The 16361-nt window shown below is 44.3% G+C and overlaps 1 long non-coding RNA gene across 1 annotated transcript; it reads left to right on the top strand.

Annotated features, from left to right (window-relative positions):
• The first annotated feature begins 2051 nt into the window (after positions 1-2051).
• LOC118591772 lies at positions 2052-15373 on the top strand. The gene is made up of 3 exons (XR_004946019.1): positions 2052-2113; positions 11461-11554; positions 14486-15373. It is a non-coding gene; the product is annotated as an uncharacterized LOC118591772 (long non-coding RNA).
• The last annotated feature ends 988 nt before the right edge of the window (positions 15374-16361 follow it).

The raw sequence follows: 16361 nt of genomic DNA, 5'->3' as shown, positions 1-16361 counted from the left end.
AGATCGCCTTCTACCCAGAATTTGATATTGAAGTACAGCGGCGAAGGCCAGTGAGGTGGACCTGGGTGTTCAGGGCAGTGGAGCAGCGAGGAGGAACTTAGAGCTAGAAAAACAAGAGATAGGTCAAAGCCGCTTGCAGGGTTTTAACTCGATTGCTTGCAGCTTTGGCTTAGGGAGAAAGAGGAGGTGGGCAGCCTGGTGAGTCTGTCCTCACAGAAATGGACTCTTCCCTGAACCCTGAGGGTCCCCAGAGTGATCCGTCTGGGAGGGTTATGTCCTGCTGTATTTTCCTGGCAGAAGTGTGTTTATGTGCCCTTCGGGAGAGCACTTCAAAGCTTGGAAGGTTACTTCAAAAGCTCTGCATCCTCCCTCCATGACTGGAGCTAAACCGATTTGAGGGCTGAGCTCTGGAAACCTTGAATACATGGGCAGACCAGCAGGTGGGCCATACACACATGCTTACCCAGAGCATCCGCTCAAGGCCCCTTTGCCTCTTCAGAGGGGAGGAGAGAGAGGTGGTATAGTGTGAGGCTCTCTGAAATCTGGGAAGGGGCCTGACTTTAGCTCTGCTCTTCACTTAACTTCCAGGTTTGTCTCTATGGCACCAGGACAGTCCAGCAGCATCTTCCAGGAATTCAGTGAACAACTACCCTGCTTCCTGCTGCTGTGACTGGGCACCTCAGGTCCTGGAATTTCGATTAGTTAACATTGACCTTCTTTGGCTAGTTATAAATAAATAAATAAATAAGTAGCAAACTCCTCTAAAATATGAAAGGAAGCTCTACCCTAGCTTGAGATGTGGGACACTGAGTAGATAGCTCCTGGAAGCCAGTATTAACCACAAACATGCCATCCAGGTCCCCTCCAAAAGCAGTTGGTTTTGTTGGTAGTGGAGGTAGTGATATTTTGTTTTTGTTTGTTCTTTTTCTCTCATCAAAAGAGACAAACACCAGATCTCAGGTTTCCAGGTGGATTCTTCAGGGCTCAGTCTTTCATCTAGAAGCCCATTCATTCATGGTAGCTGGCTGTTGAGTAACAACAACAGAAATGTAGGCCCGTCCTCTTCCATGCATGTAGATACTGCCTACACTGGAGGTATGGATAGGGCCTATACACACCGGTAAAGGAACGTGATAGGCTAAGTATGGTGGCATGGGCCTCAAACCCTAACATTCAGGAGGTTGAGTCAAGAAGGATGTGGTTTAAGGCTAGTCTATATTATACAAGAAGACTTTGTCTCCAAAAACCAACTTGACATATATAGAAGGGAGGGAGAGACTTGAGAAATGGAGGGAGAAGGGAGAAGGAAGGTAAGGAGAGAGAGAGAGAGACAGAGAGAGAGAGACAGAGAGAGAGAGACAGAGAGAGAGAGAGAGAGAGAGAGAGAGACAGAGAGACAGAGACAGAGACAGAGACAGAGGGAAAGAGAGAGAGGAGCTTTGCAGGCATAAGGACCCAGGGAAGAGCATGAACACAGGAAATCAGAACTGGGAAGCTTCTAACTGCAGCTCAGCTCCAAAAGCAAAGTCTGCAGTAGTCCTTACCATTCAGGCAAGGACAGACAGAGTGTGCTGTTACACAGAGGGCATGCCCTTCAGTCAAACTTAAAACTGTGCAGCAAAGGGGATGTTGTTTCCTCTCTCTGGCATACCAAATGTTTTTTGGCATGATGGCTTCCCATGTGCACCTCATCAGTAAAGCTTTTCACCACTCCTAGAAAATAATGGCTATGGGAAGTTGGTACAAAGCAAAATACATAAAACATGGAACATGGAAACCCCATGTGTTCCAGGAAACCGATGCCTGCTTCTTCCTCAGGCAGAAAAAAAAGCTGACTTCAAGAAACAAAAGGCCCCTTGCCGCCCTGTTCTTGTTCTATCCTGGGTTAGAAAACACCTTCTTGTTTATTGTGTGACCTGTGACTGCGGTACCTAGAGTTTAGCTCTAGAATAAAAAGAAGGGAAAAATGTCTCCCAACGGTTGTTTTTTTCCTGAGCAGGGCCCCTCCCCCAGGGCTGTTCGCTGTCATCCTCTTTTCTTCTCTGCTTCCTCCCTTCAGCTTGACGTCTTCTCAAAACGCTACCTGACAGACTGCCGCCATCACCCCGTGAATGTAAGTAATTTCCTTATTGACAGCCCCCCATTCCCTCTGACATAAGCCAGCACTTTCTGACACTTGAATAAGCATCAAGACATGAACAGTCTGGCGCAGGTTTAAGGGCTGAAACAGTAATGCTTGGCAGGTCTACTGCAAGGAGCCACAGCAGAGAGACCCCCACCCCTTCAATCTCCGCTGTCCTTCTGCTTGGAAAACGGAGCAGAGCCTGGAGTAAATGCCGATTACTCGCTTCGCTGCGCTGGCATTTTGGTGTCTCTTTAGGCAGGCCAGATTGGACATTAAAGGAAGAGAAAAGGAAAACACAAAAACGCCTGCTTCTGTGGCAGTGTGAGGAGCCAGGGTGATGACGAGGCAGGTTGCTATTCTGTGGGATGAGTTCATTTTTAAGGGGGTTGATTTGGGAAAAGAGGCCACATCAAGCCCCTCTACCTTCCACACGGAACGTTTACATCAGTCTTCTGATAATATCTCATCCGTCCCACACACTGGAGCTGGCCTATGCCATCCTCAAGCCGGGATTTGTGAAAGCAAATTTGTCAGATTGAGGATGTTCAGAAAATGATTAAGAAAGAATACCCTGGCAGCCTTTGTTGCTAGAATCTGTTCGCATCAAATGACAAAGCCATTCACACTCAAGGTATTAAACCATTAAGCAAGTCATGGGGCTGCCTCAGTTCTGCTCTAAGGAGGGTTTATTTGGGACCAGAAACCTGTAATCCACCCAGGTGACACTAAAAATAACATCAAAATACAGAGTTAGAGCCCTGCCTGAGTGGGAGGCTTTCTTGAGTCAATTATGACTAAGCGTGACTGCAGGAGAGGGAAAAAGAATTAAAATGGGCTTTATCGAAAGAACTCAAGGTAGTCTGTAACCAATGGGGCAGCAAGATTCTGTGGCTCATGGCTTTCTTCACACCTCCTGGGGCCTGAGTCCATCACACCTCCATTTAGACCATGAGGCTAAGACAGCTGCAGCCGCTGTTTGGAAGCTTCTTGGGCACACATAGGCTGGCATTCCTTTGGGTAACTACCTCTGCATTCTTGTTTGATCTGGGCCCAGGGTCACGGTGGTGTCAGGATTGCAAATGAGGAAGAGAGGGTAGCTCAAAAAGAACACGACACTTTCAGACCACACCGGTCATTAGGGGCTGTGTCATAATTTGAACCAGCCTCTTAACTCCCATGTTGGTATGCTTCAGTTACATTAAGTTCCAGTCCCAGGGAGCTGGGACCAAATTGCCACCAACAAGGCATAGTAAACCTGGAAGGGTGGCAGTCATCTTCCTGGGGCTGCAGGAGTTGTCTGTGGCCTCACTAAGGCTGGTGGAAGCCTACTGTTGAAGCAAGGTCTCCTATCTGCTAAGGGCTCTGATGTGCTAGATGGGGCAATGCTGTCTCTTCAGGGGTGCCTCTGTCAGGACCAGCAACCAGTGGGTGTGGGGGTATCTACAGGTGGTAAGAAAGGGGGCAAGTGTGCTGACCTAAATCAGGTGCTAGTTAACTTTGGATCTGGGGTCAAGGGGACTCATAGGCTGGGCTGATTAACTCTCATCTCTTCATTTACAAAGCAATTAGCTTTATCCTCTTCAGAGACCCATGGTCTGTGAAGCTAAGTCTTCATTCTGTGAAGGCTTCACAAATGCTTAGTGTGCTAGGTGCCCAAGAAATAAACGGCAGCATATTGTCAGTATTCATCCACACAGGAGCCCATGTGAAGCTCCTCTTGCTGGCGGTCCACTCACCACCTCTTTTGGATGCCCTGTGGGTAACATGGCATCAGTTCCTATGGGGTTCACCTGAGGCCCCACCCTTGTGATTTAACACCATCCTTTAGATGTTCTGCTCCAGATGCCAGTTCATCATCCTACATAGCTCTACTCATGACAATAAAAACCCACTAACTATCAAGCCAGTCTCCTGTGTGTATTGTCTCATTTCTACTTAAGTTTGGGCTGGTCACTTTTACAGATGGGACCGTTAAAGCTCTGAGAGGTCAGAAGCTTCCCAGTTGTTCAGTATCACTTGATGGGAGGGTCACCTGACGCCAGAGCCTGTTTGGGTCTATCTAACCATCTATATTGACCTGCCCTTACCAGAGATGAGGCTGCCCCTGTTTTGCCTTTCTCTTCTCTCTGGTGCATACAACAGGGGATCCCTCTTATGCCAGCCTTCATATCTGTTGTGGGATAATCTTTTTGTACACTACGAAGATGTTTCTCTGCCTAAGGGTCCCTTCTGATTGGTTTATTAAAGAGCTGAATGGCCAGTGGCTAGGCAGGAGAGGATAGGTGGGATTTCTGGAGAGAGAGAGAGAGAGGAAATGGGGAAGAAACTGAGGTACACACGTGTGCAGGATTAAGCCAGCCAGACATGGAGGGAGTCACACATACTGAATGGAGGAGAGGTAACGAGCCACATAACAGAAGATAAACCAATAGAAATGGGTTAATTAAGTTATAAGAGCTAGTTGGGAACAAGCCTAAGCTAAAGCCAAGCTTTCATAATTATTAATAAGTCTCCATGTCATTATTTGGGAATTGGAGGTCCTAAGAAAGCCCAACTACACACATGGAATCTGTGAATCAGCTGTTCTAGTTTAGGGTCATTTTTCTATCTGCTGGACATTTCTTTCTGGATACCTCTTCCTCTTTCTCTATCCTTCCCTACATCCATGCCCTCTTCTCTTCCTCCCATTCCTCCTTCCTCCCAGCCCTTCCTTTTTCTCTTTGAAATAGTGTTGCCACACAGCTGAGGCTAGACTTGAACTAACAATATAGCCCAGGATGGCCTTGAATTTGCAATCTTTCTGCCTCAGCCTCCCAGATGCTGAGGTTACAAGCATGTGCCACCCCATCAAGTTTGGGCATCCCTTATTAGACTCAGCTGGCTCCCTTTCTCACTCATTTTGCCTCCCATGGTGTAGCCAGATCAAGCTTCACATCTATGCTTTCTCCAAGCCCCAAAGAAGCCCTGAAGAAACCCTCCATGACTCCCAGTATGCGGAAGACTAACACTATGGTCAGCCTTAGTTGGGAGTGAGATCTGTTTCCTCCACAAATGTGCAGCTTAGCTTTGCAACTTTCCCCCTGCCTTCTATGGGTGCTCTCAGTAGAATTCTGATTCCAGATGGCCATACATTTATACCCCTTGATCACCGAGACATCCCCACTCATAGACTGATGCCCTGTTTATCAGACATGCTCACTAAATATTTATTAAACTAGTGAATGAAATGATCTTCTTAGTTAATATGATTACACTCTTTTTGTGATATTTCAACAAGGATATCTTGAAAGACATAAAATCTGCTGTCAGGCTTTTTGAAGATATTGGTTTTTTTTTTTTCAAATGAAGAAAATATGAATAAGGATTCTTAAGATTTGTCATACTGTATGTGGTCATTTGTGTATTTATTTGTTGTGTTGTGGGTAGAACCCACAGCCTGGAGCTTGCTGGGCAAATTCTATTCCACAGAATGACATCCTCAGGCCCAAAACTTGTTATATTTTAGGAGTTAACATCTGTCAAGTTAGGGCTTTAAATGTTTATGAAGCAATAAATTTAATTGTGCTATTCCAAGATAATGATAGTATTTATATAAAAATATTTATTCTTAGTATTGGAATACCAACTTAAAATAGGACAACAAATGACTCCTTGCTTTGGCCAGTAGATGCCTAGCTGAGACAGTAGTATCAAGTCTTTTGAGATGTCTGCTGCAAGGAATCCTGGGACTAAGGGTCTGCTGGCCACTGCCTGCTGTGGGCCCTATCTACTTATATTCCCTCCCCTCCTATCTAGGTGCCCAACCTACCCTTCAAAGATTAAACCCAGTCCTCTCCTCCCATCCTTTCATAAAGATTTTCTAGTCGCAAAAATGTTCTCACTGTTGCAACCTCCCCATAGCAATGTAATACGTTAAACTATGGTTTAGTCTATGTAATTTTAGTGTACTGATTTTCACTAGCTTATGAGAAAAGGGTCCATCACCCATCTCTTTGCCACTCTGCCTCCTACTTTGTATCTCAGAATGCCCACAGGTGCTCAAGATGCACTCTGAATAAATAAACAGCTCTGTCAACACAGGTAGACATAACAGATGGCTGATATGTTGGCATGAGGCATCAGGTGACTGGCCCAGCTCGTGAAGGAGGGATAATCTGCATCTGTTGGAGGGTTATCAGAGGAAGGCAGCAGACAGTGAGATAGGCAAGGCCGGGGATTGAGGGAGTATGGACACACTGCTGGGGTTCAAAGCAATCTGCCTCTGGTTTTTCATATGAACTTTAGACATCTGTAGGTCTTTTTCCCCATATCACAGATCGGCATTAAGAACAAAGGAGAAATGAACACCAAGTGGTGATTCCTGTTGTAGACAGCAATACCACTCCACATGCTCTGCTGCTGGTCATGTGGACATACACACGCACATCTGCCTTAGGACCACACCAAGTTACAAATTGGGAAACTTAAACAACATACCTTTATTCTTCATATTTCCAAGGCTGGAATTCTCAGACTATGATGTGGACACAGCTGGGCTCTCAAGAGGATTTGAATAAGAGCACTAATTCACTTGATAAGGGCTTCACCCCATGTCCTAGACACCTCCCAACATTACCACATTGAAGGATAACATTTCATCACAAATCTCCAATCACTGTGACTTCTCTGGCCATTATTACATGATCTATTATATTCTTTTCATTGATACTGAACTTGCCAATGTGACTTTCCATTTGAATGTAAGTGATATGCCACAACTGGGTAGAAGTTTCCAATGGGTACATATTTTTTCCTTCTACAAAAATGGCATATCTGGGTCTTCCCATTCATTGGATCTGATGCCTAGGAGCCAGCTGGAGCAGAACCTGGCACCTCCCAACTTTTATGCACCTGTGGCTACAGACCACTTAGATCTGGAGGAGCATCACTGTGTTACAGACTGGTGAAAGTTGACAAGTTGACTGGAAGGACTTAGTCCCTGTAAAGTCGTACAAGAGAGATTGGATTGTAACAAGGGCTCAGTGGTGACCGTCAGGGCAGCTGTACTCTTACTTTGGACATAACTTTTTCATTTTCACTGCCTTGTCTTAACAGGGAATGCCACATCCCTGGACTCACTGAGGTAGTCCTTCCAATGTGAGCCTCTGACTAGGAGTAGGAAGCGTAAGTTCCAATTAAAATCTGCCCTTTGACTGTGGTCCTAGGCCTTGTTTTTCCTGAAGCTATTTCTCTATAGATAATTACTGAAATTCCTTCCAGTTTAAAGAAGTTTCTGCATCTATGGGTAAGCAACTGCTGGAATCTTCCTTATAAGCAACTGTCATCAACACCACTTGCAAAACGGGGCCATCAGGGGCCTCAATTTCTTGCTTCTTCTCTGCCTCCACAGGGCTTAGGTTAACCCTCAGCTGTGGTCAGCTTTCTAGGTAATGGCATTGGTATACGGCCCAGAAAAATGGCACTTCAAAATTATTTTATTTCCTCTAACTTAAGGTCACCGAGTGGGGGAAAAGTCATTTCCTAGGAAAGGAGAAACAACGGTGCTTGGTGCGGATGTGAAAGCCCCTTTGGCTGACAGGTACTCCTCTGACTCAAAGAGCTTAAAATAAAAAGCAAGTACCAACTGAAGAGAGCGAGCAAGCGAGGCTGCGGCAGTACAGGGAGCTCAGGCCCAGAACCAGAAGCCCAGCTGGCTTCCAGCTGGGTGACCTTGTCACTCCTTTCCCTCAGTTTGGATCTCCCCATATGTGACAGTAAAACCTCTGCAAACTCCTGTTGAGTGCCCACCAGTGTCTTATCACTATGATTCCATCAACGCTAATTGACAAGGCTGTTTATTGCAGGCCTTAAAGGGCAGGTCTCTTGATTTGTAGACTAGGGAGGGATATCTTAAGGGAAGGAAATGTCTACAGTGGAAGCCGGGTCCACACAAACTGTGAATCTTCTGAATTGCTAAAATGTCTTGATCCTAGAGGAAGAATACAAGAGCCTGATTTATGATTATGTAACAAACAAACCGTATTCATACAGCCACATCAGCGGGACAAATGTCCTTCCCTGCCTTCTCTGGAAGTTCTAGGATCTGATGAATGACCCAAGCTCTGACATATTCCTCCCAGCCAGCAGAAGTCTGCCCATGGTGTGGCAGCCATCCTCAGCATCCCAGCTAGAGAGTTATCAAGCATCAAATCTGGTCCATGGATTAATATAGTACTGGTTTCAGGACCTAGATCCATGTGCCATCACCTGGGTTGGCAGGTGGCTGCTGTTCCGATGTCCTTGGCCTCAGCAGAGGTGACAGGCCTTCTGTGCTGCCTTTCCTTGGATTCCCACAGCCACTCTCACCAATAACCAGACTTGGTTCCAAGGTACGTGCCCATATATACAACCTAAGCATGAAAGTGTGCTGTAAGACATACATAGGATATGTTTCCCCATCTTCAAAAACATCGTGCTTTCTACACAGACTATGTGATTACAAAAGCTATTGGAAACCCACCCTCAGCCTCAGGAGTCAGGAGGGCATGTCAGTGCACAGATCCCCAATGAGCTCCATTGCTTGGGAGCCTCTATGGAAGACACAGCAGATGGAAATTCTCTAGCTGGTGTTCTTCAAGCTCTAGTTCTCTTTCCGCCCCTCTTCAGAGGGTACTGGAGGCTTATGGCTGGCTGCAATGTGTGTGTGTGTGTGTGTGTGTGTGTGTGTGTGTGTGTGTGTGTGTGTTCAACGGCTGGCCCACACCTGCCTAAAGAGGACTTTTACTTCCGTGACTCCTTTAAGATGGCCAACATTTTCTTGGTACCTTTTCACCAGAAGCGGTTTCTGCCTAGCCTTTCCACTCTTTCCACTAGAGAGGTCTGTGTAACAGCATGGGGTCAAGCAGGGACCCGGTGCCTGTGGAGCTGAAGGGAGTGGGCTCCTTAACTGGGCCCTTGCACTCTGACTGGCACACCGTTCTTTCTTGCTTCTCTTACTCCCCTTTTCACCCATCTAGAGTGAGCAAGATTCCCTTTGCTTAACTTCACCCTCACTGGGGTGAGCCTGAAGTCAGTCAGCTTTCTTGCCACATTGACCTTCCTCAACATCAGGGCGTGGGGCCGAAAAAAATTCCTCTAAAAGTGGGACTCTGGAGACTCTCCAGTAAATGAAGATAGACTTGGTGAAGAAATTCCAACCCTACGAGCAGATAATTAAGAGAGATTTTCCAAGCCTAGGGGGAAATCAAGGACCATGATGTCTGTATGGTTTGCGCTAAACCACTTTTATTACAAATTGAGCCCCCATACAGCTGTGCAGCCACGGAGGGGGGAGAACACACAGCCAACGAAACAATTAAAAGCCATGTGGAAGCGGGCCTTCTGGTAGCTAACAGGAGCTATGCATTCTGTTTTCTATCTTATTGTGAGTAATTTCAAAACCCCAAATAAGTCATTCTACTGCAGTAATAGGAGGGAAATGGTGAAGAGCTAAGGATGCTAATTCAAAATTTCCCCTGCCCTCTCTAGTCTACTCAGTTCTCTCTTGACAGAGATGTGGAAAGAGGGATCTGGCTTGTGGAAAGCCACCTGAAGTCTCAGGAAGTTTTGAGGGGAAATCTAGAAGCAGGCAGGCTTAGAAATGCAACTCAGTTCTGCCACCCAAGAGCTGTGTGGTCTTGAGCAAGCTCAGTCTCTCGGAGCTCACTTTTCCATGCTCCATGGAGCTGTTGTGATCAGCACATGAGACAGGATGAGAAAAGTTCCTGGCCCATGCTAGACAGTCACTGGATGAGGTCTGTGTCCTTCAGAAAGAAATCACCCAGAAACTCAGTTTTTCCCATGTTTTCCCTCTTATAACTGCTAGAGAGAATTATGGTATCAAAAGGTTCTGTCATGCTCAATGATCACAAATCAAATGTTTTGCTAGGCCTTCATTTTGTGATTCGAGTGGAGGAAAAGAAAGCAAATGGGAAGAGCCTTGTCCTATCTAAAGAAAGCAAGCAGTGCGAGGGAGGAGCATGCTCATGTGCTTGCTACACAGGCTAGAAGACCTAAGTTACATCAGTAGAACCCACGCTTAAAAGGCACTGGTGCCTTGTGTATGGGCTTTCAATCTCAGGGCCGGGCAAGAGGAAGGAGGGGGATCCATGGGGCTTGCCAATTAGACACTTTGAACTACTTCATCAGTCCCAGTTCAAAACCAGGGTTGATGTGAAGAAAAGATCAATGGTTACATACTCATTCTATGCAGTTCTAGGGCCTGGACTTCAAACCCCAGTATGTACCTAACATGCATACCTGTAATGTCAGCTCCAATGAATGTGGGGACAGAGGGCATCCTGGCTTCCCACCTACATGGAGAAACTGAGCCTCAAGTTCAGGGCAAGATCCTTCAGCAAAAGAACAGGACGAAAGTTGTTGAGGGGGCACTTGTCACTCTTTTCTGGCCTCCACACAAACACAAACAAGGACATCGTATAAAGCAACAAAAAACAAGGTGAACAGCTCTTGAAGAACACCACTGAAGGTGTATCTTAGCATGTGCGTGCCCATGCCCTGCCCCACAGAGATTCATGCATGCACACATGAGAGATACTCATACACTCCCACATGTGTGTACACATACAAAAACAAAGAGAGATGACAAGTGTTGTGGGTGGATATTCATTCTGTCAATAACTTTGGGATACCAGCCTTAGGGTGTGGCCTCTTGGCAAGTTACATGACTGCTTAAAATCTGAGAAGGGAGCACAGGTCATTCTCTTGGGGTGATAGGAGACCAGATGGCTGGATCCATATGCTTCCGGGCAGAATGGAGGACAATGATGGCTGTTTACTTGGTTCTGTATCCGTGAGTGAATTTTTCCCCATTTCATATCTTAATAAATCCTTGATACCCCTTAGACAAACTCTCATGGGTTTTGCATAACAAGTGATGCCCAATGTAGGGCACAAACCCACATTCCTCAGGTTAAGAGTCTCATGCTCTACCAACTGAGCTAGCCAGGTTAGCTCATGTAAGTCAGAATTTATACCTAATTTAAGAGGGTCTATATTCCTTCTAAAGGTGATGGTGAGCTTGAGCCTTATGGGTGTAGTATGCACCCAGTATTAGCTGGAAATTTCACATAAAATGGCTCTTAATGTAGTTAGTAAGTCCACAGAGTTTAACAGCACATCTATAGATTGGCTATATAGCCCAAGGGCTGCAATGTAACTTCTAGAAGGTGAGCATTCTATGATTACTCTTCTGAGTAATAAAATGTTGGGGGTTGAATGCAATTCTTCAGACAATTCCACTCAGTGCAAATAAACCAATGTACTAAATAGCCCTTCCTGCATATTTCTGTTTCCAGGAGGTGAAGAGTCAAAAATAACCTTGATGAGCTGTGGTGGAGTTTGCTGTTATTTATTCCTGGGAGTCAGCTGACTGCTCCTGAGCATGTATAGGTAAGATTAATTCAGCTGTGCTGACTGAGATAGTTTCAAGGTGTGTGCCTACCAAGTGCTGTGCTTCCAAAATTGTCTACAAAATAAAATGTCTCCACCACTTGTCTACAAAATACAGTGCTCCCCAACACTTTTCAGGGCATCACCAAGAAGTGGGGCTATTAACCAGAGGTATGGACATTAGTCTTCAAAATTGTTGTCTTCAAATCTTAAAACAAAGAGCTAAGAGGAAATCACTTTGTTTTTCCGAGTTTTTCCAAGGCTTCAGCTGAGCTTCCCAGTCACAGAGAATGGTCCCGAGAAGGGATGCTTGGGAACCATCCAAGGCTGAAAGCATTGAGCTGCCAGTCTTTTAATTAACTTGCTCCACTCTATTTCTGAGCCAACAACAGAGGGAAAAAGAGAAATCTTATTTCAATATCAAAAGTCAAATAAAATGTTAAATTTCATTTTTGATTGACAGCCTCCCACACAGTCACATACCCTAAAACTAGCAACTATAAATTCAGACCATTTGTAAAGCCCAAGGGGTTTCCAGGGTATGAGACAATCCAGATATATGTGCCTCATTCCACAGAAGCCGTCTCCTGTGGAGAAAATGTACTGGTGACATCCATCTTGATGGGAAATAGGTATGTTAAGATAGGAAGTACCTCAGGTACAGCAGGGTTATGATAGCAGGAACGTGGAGTTCTCCTAACGATACATATGGGTTTGCTCAGAATTGGCTGAAGGAAGCCAAGTTATTGATATCATTCCCCACCACATCAATGTGTCCTGCAGTCATGCCTCCATCAAAGAGTTGCTCAGTACATAACTGTCCACGCAGTAGTGTGCAAGTATTGGACCTGAGGTCACACCCACTAGATAGACTAGCAACCTTGGTGACACACTGCTCAAGTTACTCAGGTATTCTTCTTATTTTCTTAAGTTGCCAGGGCTAAAGAATGCAGGAATTCCATAAAGAAAATGAGCCTTAAAAGATGTCCACATTTTATCCACTCTAAACACCACAGAATTTCTTTCCCTCTCAAAGTACTAAGCATACTATGTCAAGAAGCACCAATAGGAACTATAGAAAGGAACGAACATTATTCTACCAAAATGATGTTTCAGGAACCTGTAATTGAAAAAAAAAATCTCTCCTATTACCAGGAAAAGTCATACAATGGAAATTATAAAACGTAGTGCCTGAGACATTCACAACCAAGGGTGTTCTGGTGAAGTACATTGAGGTCTCTGAGAAGCAGACACCAAAACAAAGCTGCCCTTCTGGGAAGCAAAGCATCAAACGGAATTTTGATTTGAAAAGCTTATCTCTAGTTACTTTCCTTATTTCCCACGTTCTTCCTTTCTCATGAGCCCAGGACGACTCCCTATCTCAAACATTACAGTGACCGGGTAGTAAATAAATACATTGCATCTTGGGGATCTACTCAACTTAAAGGTAAATATATTTCAATCACAGCCCTGAGAATGCCTTCGTTTGAGGAAGCTATTCAGTCAAATTTAAGGATGCATAAACCAGTAAGATGACCTTTTGTAATCACCCATGTCCCCTGGGCTTATCGTGTTCCCAGGGTATTTCATCATCTCCATGGGGTCAATGGCACAGTTGGCTGGAATGACGGAAGTCCAAGGCATACAGCTAGTCCAGTGTGGGTATTTAGTGATGCTGAAGTGGTGGCTTCCCTTGAAAACAGTGCCTCACAATGGAATCCCCAGTGACATTCATTCATTCATTCATTCATTCATTCACTTTGTTATTTTCACTTTATTTTAAAGGGCACTGAAGACACTAGTCTGCAAGGTTATAGAGGTCTGCTAGGCTATTTGTGTAGAAGACAGGACATGAACTTTAATTGAGATAATGGTAATATTTCAATGTAGATTACTGCTTTCTGTTCAAATTCCTGCTGTCATTCCAATTAGAATCAATGGTCTTCTTTCTTACCAATTCCCTCAAATGTGTAGGTTGCTGCTACCTGCTAGGAATGTATTAGATTTTCTTAATAAAGATAGATCTGTCACAGCAGTGGGCTAAGTGGAACAGTGAACAGTTAATTCTTGCTTCATTAAGCCAAACCAAATAATTCTCTTTAAATGAAGAAACTCATCCTGCTTCCCGGTAAATATTTGGTATTGAAGCAGCAATGAGAACCCATGCTATGCAAACCTTGCTGCTCTTTAGGGGGTTCTGGGGGCATTTCTGCTGGTACCCCACTGAGAATGATAAACATTCGAAATAAAATACTGGTCTAGAGGACTAAGTAGAATAAGCTTTGTGAAAATGACTCCCAGAATTTGTGGTTTTAAAATGTGTACACCTACTTTCTCATTTAGTCTTGAAAATATTGTCACCCTTTAAGGGTCTCCCAGCCTTATGATGAGTTAGAATGTTCTAGTGGATAACCTCTGCACATCATCATGTAGGAAGAGCTTGGGCCTTTCCAATAGCACATCATACATATAAATCATTATCACTTCAGGGTTTATTCACAAAGGACAGATATTTGTAATCCTAGAAGTGTGCATGTGCCCATGGCTACTGATTAACTGTTTCCAATTAATAGCTTAAAATTAAAACAAGCCTGGGGTTAAAATAAAGGGAAATGGTTTTCTCCGTGAGAAAAGCTTCAGCGCTTTAAGAAAGCCCCCTTGCCATTTTCCCTTCCTCTTATTATCCAGCACCCAGAGTGCCGTCTACAGGGCTTCCTGATGCCTTGCTATGTGAGTTTCCAGACTGCACAGACAAGGGAAGCAGTGGGCATAGCTAGGCAGGGAGATTATTTTTTTTTTCTAAAATTCATTCTTCAAATATTTCACTTAAAGAGCTTGAATGTTTCCTGGGGATGTCACCCCACTGTGGGACAGAAGAACTGTCTCTTTGGTCTTTCATATATGTGTTAATACAATTTCCCTTCCACCTAGCACACCTGCTGCGCTATACAAGTGCCTTCCATCATGGAGCATCTCTCAAGAGAGGAAATGGTCAGCAGAGACTAAAAGAGGAAACAAACAACTGGGACCATAGCAACAAGGAGAGCAGATAGTGCTGAGCTGGGAATCCTAACTGGATCTTAACAACAACGACAATGTTCAACGCTTCTTGCTAGGGTTTGCTCCCTTTGAAGCTTATGTTGAAATTTGATTGGCAGTTTGGGGGGTGGGGACGTTAAGCGGTGATTAGGATTCCAAGAGGAATGAAAACCTATCTCAGAGTCGGGCAAGGTTATACCTTATGTTCTGACAGCCCCACCCCCATCCATCCAATTGCCCTTCTGCTTCCTGCCCTGAGGTGAGGCCACAGAAGGCCTTTGCTAGGAGCCCACTCTCAGGGGCCACCTTGGCACTAATGGAATCATGGGAGTCCCTCCCCTTGTGACCTCACGTAATGTTAACTACCTTTCATGAACTCACTTTCCAATACCTTTAACATGGTAAGCCAGCATTTGCCCAGATTCTTGCCTGCTCTCATATGAAGCTTCATCATATCAATAGGCCTCATGACAGCACTCACTGAATGCCACAACATAACCTTAAGTGTCCCAACCCCCAGAACTGTGAACTAAATAAGCTTCTTTATCATAACATACCCACACCCAGAGGTCATCTTCTTGCTGTGAAATGGACGAGGGCACTGCTCTATTTTGTCTCTGGTATACCAGGCTTAGGTTTTGTTTGGAAAGTGTTAGAAATTAAACTCAAGAGGCTACCGCAGTTAGCCTTCTAAAGTTAAATAAGACAGAAAAAGAACCTGTGTTTTTAAAAGATCTGATTTTTTTAAACAATAGAAACCTTATCTTAAAACTCTTGCTATTCTGAAACCTGAATATATATATATATATATATATATATATATATATATATATATATATATATATATATATACCAAGATTTCTTTGTAAATTAACTATGATGGAGCTGTAATAGTACCACAGTAACTATAATTGCTGTACAGGCTTGAGGACCTTATTTTAAGCTCTAGTACTCATGAACAAAAGTTGGGCCTGGTAGCAAGGACTTGGAATCCTAGGCTCAAGCTGGCAGAGGCAGGCTTGCTAGTCAGCCTGTCTAGCTGAACCAGTGAATTCAAGGTTCCCTGGGAGACTCTGTAGGCATGACTTTACATAACAAAACTAAATACCCACCAGAGCAGGGATTCTGCATCCCTTCTCTTCCTTTTGATTTAAAATTCTTCCTTGAGATTCAGTTCAAATGTATTTGCTGTGGTTTAAATCTGTTTCTACAAAACTCAGGTGCTACGAGACAGAGGTCGTTCAAAGATGATTGGTCCATCTGTGATTCCCCCTCACAAATGAGATTAGTTTCCCTAATATAAGGGTTTGAGGGAGCAGGCTTACCCCTGTTTGCCCTTCTGCCTTCCACCATGTGAGCATGAGGCAGCAGCATTCAAGGTACCATTTTGAGACATTGAGCATCTCTCCCCCAGGTAAGGAGCCTGCCAGTATCTTGATGTCTGACTTCTCAGCTCCCAGGGCCATGAAAAAGAAATTTCCATTCTAAATAAATTCTCCAGCCTATGGTATTTCATCATAGTGGACCAAATGAACCAACACAATATCCTCAACTCCTGATCATTCCTGCCTGCTCTGTGGGAGGCACCATGAGAAGTGATTAAAAAACAAACAAACAACAAAAAAACCACAGAAACCCAAAAAACACAAGGTATTTCTTGGAACATTCCATTTGAGGTAACAGGATATTTCAATAAAATGCAACTGGGAAATAATTAGGGCACTGTAGACAAGTTATTAGATGTTCTACTATAAACAGTAGGTAATAA

The sequence above is a fragment of the Onychomys torridus genome, chromosome 10 (genome assembly GCF_903995425.1).
Source record: "Onychomys torridus chromosome 10, mOncTor1.1, whole genome shotgun sequence".
In the NCBI taxonomy this organism is placed as follows: Eukaryota; Metazoa; Chordata; class Mammalia; order Rodentia; family Cricetidae; genus Onychomys; species Onychomys torridus.
This window is presented reverse-complemented; position numbering and strand designations above follow the sequence as displayed.